Genomic DNA, 7869 nt, shown 5'->3' with positions numbered 1-7869 from the left:
CAAAAGGTGGGCACAGGTCTGCCTGCTCAGAAAGTCCCAAGTGTCCCAGCGTGTGGTGCCACCACGCCCCTCTGTCCTTTCAAAGCGTTTCTTCTCCCTGATTAGTAAGACTTGATTCAGGGACTAGATCTGTTCTGGCCAGGAGGCTAGAGTTCACACTGGCTGGGGGGGAGGGTATAGACTCAGTGGTTCACGCTGACATCTGGTGCCAGGGGTGACAGGAGCAGTGGGGTCAGCGCCCACGCACAGAAGGTGGTAAGGGATCCAAAGACCAGCTGTGCGCATCCCTGCTGGCCAAGCTGGTGCTTCCCTGGCAGTGCGTTCCGGCTGAGCTGAGTCACCCTGGGAATGACTCAGTTTCTCATGTTGTAATAAAAAGGGTATTGTTGCAGGAATGTGGAGCGCAACCCGAAGGCCGGGCCCTGTGAGAGGCTCACTGCCCAGGGATCCAAGCAGGCGGCCAACCCCTGCTCTGCACTCAGGGCTCATTCTTGTCCTCTCCTCCCAGCATCTAGGCTCTGTTGGGACCCTCTTTTAGTAAAGCACCTGCTCTTGGGTTCCCTTCTTTGCTCTGTCCTTGGAGTATCCAAACTCAAACCTTTGTGGCCTGTGAGCTCCCAGTGCTGGGGATCAAGCTCCACCTCCCAGCCAGAGCCTTTAGCAGAAACCACACAGAGCTTTTATGCAGGCTCAGCCCTCTGAAACAAGAACAGGTGTGGCTTAGAACCAGGAGGATTTGCTTACTGAAATCCAAGGGCTAGCAAGGCCTGGCTTGAGGAGGTGGCAAGAGGGAAGGTTCCTGCCAGTTGGTGACTGCATGCAGGGGAGGGCACTGCAAGAGGGCAGGGCGTGAGATGGTGGGGGTATAGGAAGGAGAGACGATAGACGGGGTGGGAAGACCCGTAGGCAGGAGAGTTCTGCAGAGGGAAGCCAGCTCTGCACATTCAAGGCCTTCCTGCCTCCTGCCCTTGCACTTTCTTTTTCTCTGTAACCTTTCCCAAGGTGCTCAAATGGCTGCTTTGCCAAGCAGGGCCCACCCGGGCCGGCTGGAGCCCACACCAGTGGGGCCTGCATGGTGGGTCTGGGCCTGCCTGCTTGTGCTGAGGGCAAATGCTGCAGACAAGGGCAGCTGGGAGAGCCTGTGACAGGGCAGAAGGTCCCGGAGCTGGGGTGCCACGGGCGCCTGCTGACGCTCCCTGCGGGCGGGCGCCCAGCCTCGTGCCCCTTCAAGGCTCAGAGACTTGACATGCTGGAGTCCTGACATGCTTGCAACTGATTCTGTTAGAAAACGCACACAGAAGCAACTGGGGTGGAAAGGCTCCCGCGGAGCTGTTGGTCTTCCTTGCTGCTTTCTGGTGCCTTCTGTGCGTTTGTGCACAGCTCAGCTGGAATTGCTGTAACTCACGGTAAATCAGCACAGGAACGGGAGCCTCAAAACACCAGGTTAGTCTCCGGCCAGACCCGGGATCACAACAGCATGTCTGGAAATTGGAGTCATTAATATCAACAATGATGTCAGCTCTGCAGACCTTGCCAGAGACCGTGCCACTGCGCTTCTGTTGTTTAGAACTAAAAGTGCCAAAGCTGAGCCCAGGACAGCTGTGGCCGGCCACAGAGACACCTGCAAGGAAAGAGAGGGCAGTGAGCGGTGCCGCTCTCAGGGCAGTCGGGCAGCACATGGGGTACTGTGCTGCCGCAGCTCCAGGAGCACCAGGGGCCAGGCTACACACAGGCTTTGTCTCCTGGGATTGACTCACCTCTGGGGCGCCTGCTCCCCCTCCTGCGAGTTCCTGCTTGCCCTGCATCCCCCACAGGCAGAGGAGGCTCAAGCCCTGGCCACAGGATGGTGCCCGATTTCGAACTGTAGATGGGGCAGAGCCAAGAGCAGAACCCATTTTCTTCTGTATGGACGAGGGCACTGAGCCAGTGAACACTGAAGCCCCAGACATGAGCCATCATCTCCAGCTACGATGGAGGCTTTGGTGGCTGGACCGTAAAGGAGGATGGGGAAAGATGTGGAAGGTTCTGGTAGCAGGGCAGGGCCACAGTGTGGATTCCTTCTACCTGAGGCTCTGGGTTGGGCAACAGCAGGTGGCATGCTGCCTTCCTGCTCTGCCTTGCCCCACCCTTTGTGGAGCGCTGAAGAAATGGAGACGCTGTTTTTGCCACCAACAGGCCCAGAGGGAGATTTCTGGAGAGGGAAGCTCAGGATCCATTGTAGAGTTTCAAGTACATTTCCTCCCTGGACTCCGCTCCTGGGCACAACTCAGTCCCTGTGCCGTCAAACGCGTGTGTAAATGCACATGGGTACATCCCGCACAGGCGTGCAACACATGAGCACATGTACACATCTACTCAGACGTGCACACACATGTACATCCCATAGGCACACACAGACATGCACAGCACACATCTATACAGATGGTTGAGGGCTTGGCTGAGCAGCCCCTGCCACCCACTGCAGGAGAGACACTGCCCGACTCTTTCAACCAGCAAGTGCTGCTCCTAGCCAGGGTTTTTCACAGAGGGCCACGAACCCACAGTGAATGCTAAGAACGGACTCCAGAATGCAGTGGGGTGCTTGGCAGAAGCACGTCTCCTGGGCTGAGCCCTGAATGTGAGGTCCCGGAAGTGGAGCTGTGCTCACCAACCCCGTCTCCTAAGGGAGACGAGATGGAGTCACCCTCAGCACTGCTGTCGGAGCAATGGGCATGGAACTGGAGGGCTCCACTTAGACTCAGTGCCCTGAGGGCTCAGTGATGCCAGCTGGCCTCTTTCCTGTGACTCAGACTGAGTTCAATCTTTAAGATTTACTTATTTTTATTTGCAAGGCATATTTGCATTAAAAAGAGAGGTCCTCCCTCCTCTAGCTGCCCCCCCAATTGGCTGCAGCAGCTGGAGTTAAGCCAGTCTGAAGCCAGGACTGGGGAACTTCTTCCAGGTCTCCCATGCAGGTGAAGGGGCCCAAGGAGCCGAGCCAGCCTCTGCTGCTTCCCAGGCCGTAAGCAGGGAGCTGGGGTGGAAGTGGAGCGTCTGGGACATGAACCACTACCGGCATGTTGGTGCCGAGTGAGAAGATTGGTTTGATATGCCACCATGCCAGGCCCAGGGTTCAGTTTTTATCACCTTCATCAAGGATCCAGTAAAGAGGGCCCACAGCCATGGGCACACAGGCCAGCTGTGGCTCCCAGAGCTGGGGTGCCCTGCTGGGGCTCTGCCACTACTGAATGGTTGCACATGAGGAACAGGCTGTGACCTGGAAGTCTGGGTCCCTCCTGGGTCAGCCCTGAGCTCCAGGAGGACCTGGGGCACACCCATGGTGGGGTCCCTCCTGGGTCAGCCCTGAGCCCCGGGAAGGCCTGGGGCTCACCCGTGGTGGGGTCACCCCAGGCTCTGCTTCTGTGGGTCCAAGAGGCAGGCAGAGGGTCAATGTGGCCTGCAGCCACCCTGGGCTGGGCTGCTGGTGCTGCCGGAGCCGCTGGCCCCCAGCTGCAGCCACCTGGCCATGGCTCTGTAGGACCAGCTGAACCGAGGTCACAGGAACAGGAATTGAGAGATAAGCTTATTTTGGTGTCCAAGAGGTTGAAATCCAGCCATAATTGTCTCATAACGCACATTTCCCACAAACTTCTGCAAGTAACCTGCTAACATTGTAAGAGACTGGATGTGGGTGGAGTGGTGGCTTCTGCATTGAACCAAGTCAGCTGGGATTCCCTCTGCTGCGAGCGCCTCCGTGCAAATCCGCTGCAAGCCCCCATTCAGCTGATTGATCCATCAGTGAGTGTCAACTGGGTCTTCAGCAAGGCCTGTCAGGCCCTGCAGGTCGCGCTCTCCCCTGCTTTCCCTCCGTCCCCTCCCCTGTGTGGTTCTTACTGCTGCCAGGGCCCCAGCGGGCAGCTGCAGGCGCTCCAGCAGAGGCGAGCTGGGGGTGGCTCGGAGTGCCTGGGCCTGCCTGGGCTCCCTGCAGTGGTGCTGGTGTGGGGGAGGGGCAGTGCCTGAAGAGATGAGGTCCCTGTGGCTACAGAACCCTGGCCGGGTGGGGGAGACCCAGAGAGGGGAGCGGCTCTGCTTCTTCCAGCTTTGGCCTCCCCCCACACCCCCCCGCCCCGGGGATGTTCAGCTTCCAGGCTTCCGAAATAGAAAACCGCCACACTGAGCAAGAGCCAGGAGGTGCACCTGGCGCCTCAGCTCGCCCTACCCCCACGTCCCCCGTCCCCCGTCCCTGGAAACCAACATGGCACTGCCAGCTTCCAAGCCACTGACCTTTGTCAACAAGCAGGTGAGTGGACCTGGTGTCTCTCCTGTGCCTGGCTTGTGTACTTAGCAGAACGTCCCGCAGCCTTCCCGTGTCACCACAAATGACAGAATTTTATGCTTCTGTTACGGCTGACTTCGTCACTGACTACCGTGAACAACAGTGCATTGTGTGTTTCAAAACACAATTCCACAGGTTCCCACCACACGGAAAAGGCATATGTTAAAGGCCGAGAAAATACCAGGCAGCCTGACTTGATGGCCGCACTGCCTAGCCATGCCTGGCACCTTCACAGTGCTGTCTGCTAGTTGGGTGGAACCCTCCTTATGAGGCACCCAGAGCTGGCCCCAGCAAGTTCACAACGCTCAGGAATGGCTGGCTTATGAAGAACAGAAAAAAAGGAAGGGTGCTTCTTTGATGTTATTTTGGGTGTTTTCAAATACGTAAAGTGGGTCAGAAAGCAATGTAACTTGGGTATGTGTTGCAGGCTGATTCTGTTTGGGAGTCTTGGGGGAGACGAAGTACTTTGTGTCTATGAAATTGCAGAGTACTACAAGCAGTCCCACGCACCTGGGGACTTCATTAGTGGGTGACACAGAAGGCCACGCCTCGCTTTTCTCCAAAGAGCAGGGCCTGAGGTGGAGGAAGCCAGAAGACCCTGCTTTGGAATCCGCCGCCAGGGGCACCCATTATGTGACATCAGGGGTGGCTCTGGGGTCTGAGCAGAGGCTGAGGGCACCCGTGGGCACCCCGAAGGTGCGTCTTCCCCTCGGTGCGGCTGGGCGCCTGGTTTTACTTTCGCCTTTGATTCTCCCTTTCACACAAGAACAACTCCCCATCTGTCCACACTGCAGCTGCGCTGAGGCCTGGGCCTGCTGCCTGCGCCTGGGGACTGCAGCAGGGCCTCCTGGTGACACACTGCTGGAGGCTCCGGCGGGAGAGGCCTTGGCGTGCTCGGGCAGAGTCACTGTTCCAGACCACGCTGATGCGAATTCCTGTGTCCAGTCCCAGCATCTCCCACGTCAACGGACGAGCGAAGTCCCCAGAGCACGTCCAGCTCTGAGCTGTTCTTCCCACCAATTTGCTGCTCTTCTGGAAGCGTATGCATGTTAGGATAGCCACCTTCCTCCCTCCACCAGCCTCCGGCCCCCCCAGCATGACCATCCAGGGAAAAGAGCGTGTTCCCACATCGCCCAACCAGACTAACTCAAGCAGTCACAGAATCGTTTGCTCTCATTGGTTTATTAACATGAAATCACTTTCTAACTCACTGTTACAGTAACAACGATTATTGCAATTGAATTGCAATCCGCGGCGTCTCACAGTGCCTCTGATTATTTTTATCTCGCCATTACTGATGCTGTTAGTGACTCCTAAGGGTGAGATCTGTCACACATCCCGGCACGGCAGAGCAGGATCTCGTGGGATGAAGAGGCCCCTCGTTTGGAACCCACACAGGGGATGCCTTTTTGCCAGTCTGTGACTGGGCTCTGCACTGACCCACCACCTCCACGCGCCCAGCAGCTTCTGCGGCAGGAGCAGGTGTCTGGGCAACTGTTTGAATGAGGCAGGCACCTGCTCCCTGCAGAGGGGAGCGTGTGGGTGCAGAATGGGTGGGCAACTGTAGGCGCAGAAAGGCCTGCAGCACCAATGGGCACAGGACCCGTAATACCTGACCTGGGACTCCCGGTCCCTGGTCTGTGGGGCACATGGGACAGCCTTGGGCTTTAGAGGGTTAACAACTTAACCCAGGTCGTGCCTGAGAGTGCCAGGCACCAACCACTGAGCTTCAACATGTGGACCATGTTCCTCTCTGTCAGTGAAGTCCACGTTTCTGCCCTGTGTGCCCAGTGGCCTGCAATGTCACCCCTCCCTTCCCAGCCCCGGCAAGCTGAGGCCTCTGGCTCCTCTCTCTGTTCATCACACACTAGGGTGGCTGTCGGGTGCCAGGAGCTGGGTCTCGAGCTGGGAGCAACTGCCAAAATCGCTTCCTTAGCTGGAGAGGGTGGCCTTCCATCCAGGAGACAAACAGGAGGCACTGACCAAGGCCATGTGGCCATGCAGTGTGGAGCAAGCTGTGAAACTGAAGGGTACTTGGAGCCTGTGGGAGGAGCAGGAGTCTCACATGGGCTGGGAAGAGCTTTCCTGGGAGGCAGGGGGCCCGGCAGGGCCGAGAAGGAAGGAGGGGCCAGCCTGGTGGCTGAGGAGCTGCAGGTGCAGAAACGGGGCGGGGCTCAGAGCAGAGTTGGGCGCTGGTGTGATGAGGCGGAGCTGGAGTGTGGTGTGCTTGGAGGAGCAGGCCCAGGGGGTGGGGAGAGATTTGGGACTGTGTCCCAGGGCCACCAGAAGTGTAGAGGCAAGCTGAGCTGTCCTGCTGCCGGGTGAGGATAGAGTCCAGGGTCATGGGTGAGCAGAGAGAGCAGGCAACCCTGTCCACAGCCCTGGGGATCCCAGCAGCACCCCAAAATCTACCTCTGCACCCCATGGTGTGCTGCAGAGCCACGGCCGAGGGCATCCACAGCTCTGGGGCTGGAAGTGCAGTGCTCTGCCTGGCAGGCCAGTGCTACTCAGCTGGAACCCTGAGCCCAGCTCCAGGACACGCTCTGCAATGCCGGGGGCCTCAGCTTGGACATAGAGTGGAGGCACACCAGGACTGCTGTGCCCCGCCAGGGTGCACTGGAGCTGTCCCTTGGGTGCCACCTGACCCAGGACGTCCCCAGGGCAGACACAGGTGAGCGCTGTGTACACTTTGCTGCTTTAATCCGTGGCGGGACACTGGTGGGACCCTGGTTCTCTTTCACACCTGGGGGAGGGCAGTCCATCCCACGGGAGACGGAGCCCCGGTCCCCGGCGGCCCAGGAGCCAGGTTTCTGGGAGTTGGGGACCTCATGCCGGCCATGCTGCCTGTTTGGCGTCCCGGCACAGTGCTCACTGACCTCTGCCAGGGACGAGTGGATACGAGACTTCTTTTTGCTCTGATGCATGAGTCCTTTGGACCTGCCCCCAAATGCCTGTGGTCATCCTGGGTCCAGAGCCCCCGGAACACTCAGCTGGGCAGAGGAAGTCACAGGCTTGCTGGATCAAAGAAACCACGATCCAGCAGGGCTGGGTGCTCTGTGGGGCCTGCTTCCAGGGGGAGTGGCTTTCCGATACTGCGTCTGCACCCAGCCTGGTCCCTCGGCCACCATGCGCACACAGGACAGGGGCAGGACTGGTCTGTGTCCTCCTGCAGGGCCTCGCTGATCCAACTCTGCTCCCCGGCTGCTGATGCCGTCAACCTGGGTCCCACCTGAGAGCCCCTCCTGTGGCTATGTGGAAACACGGAACCCGGCCAGGCCACTCCGGGGCTGGAGCTGGGAGTGGGCCAGAACCTCCTGGCCCCTGAGGAAGCTTGGGCTTCCAGAATCTTCCTGAGTCTTGCAAGGAGGGATCAGGGTGCTACTGACCACCTCCGCTTGGCGGGGCACCTTTGTCACTGCCGTGGGGTCCAGCAGGCACTCGATGCCCACACCCTTGGGCATCACTTTCTCGCCAAGGCAGTCGCCTCCCAGCAGGTTTCTATTTGCTTCTCGACTCTGCTCTGTGTTCTCCCCTCTCAGGGTCCTCGCTCTCAC

Source organism: Ochotona princeps, chromosome 22 (genome assembly GCF_030435755.1).
Source record: "Ochotona princeps isolate mOchPri1 chromosome 22, mOchPri1.hap1, whole genome shotgun sequence".
In the NCBI taxonomy this organism is placed as follows: Eukaryota; Metazoa; Chordata; class Mammalia; order Lagomorpha; family Ochotonidae; genus Ochotona; species Ochotona princeps.
This window is presented reverse-complemented; position numbering follows the sequence as displayed.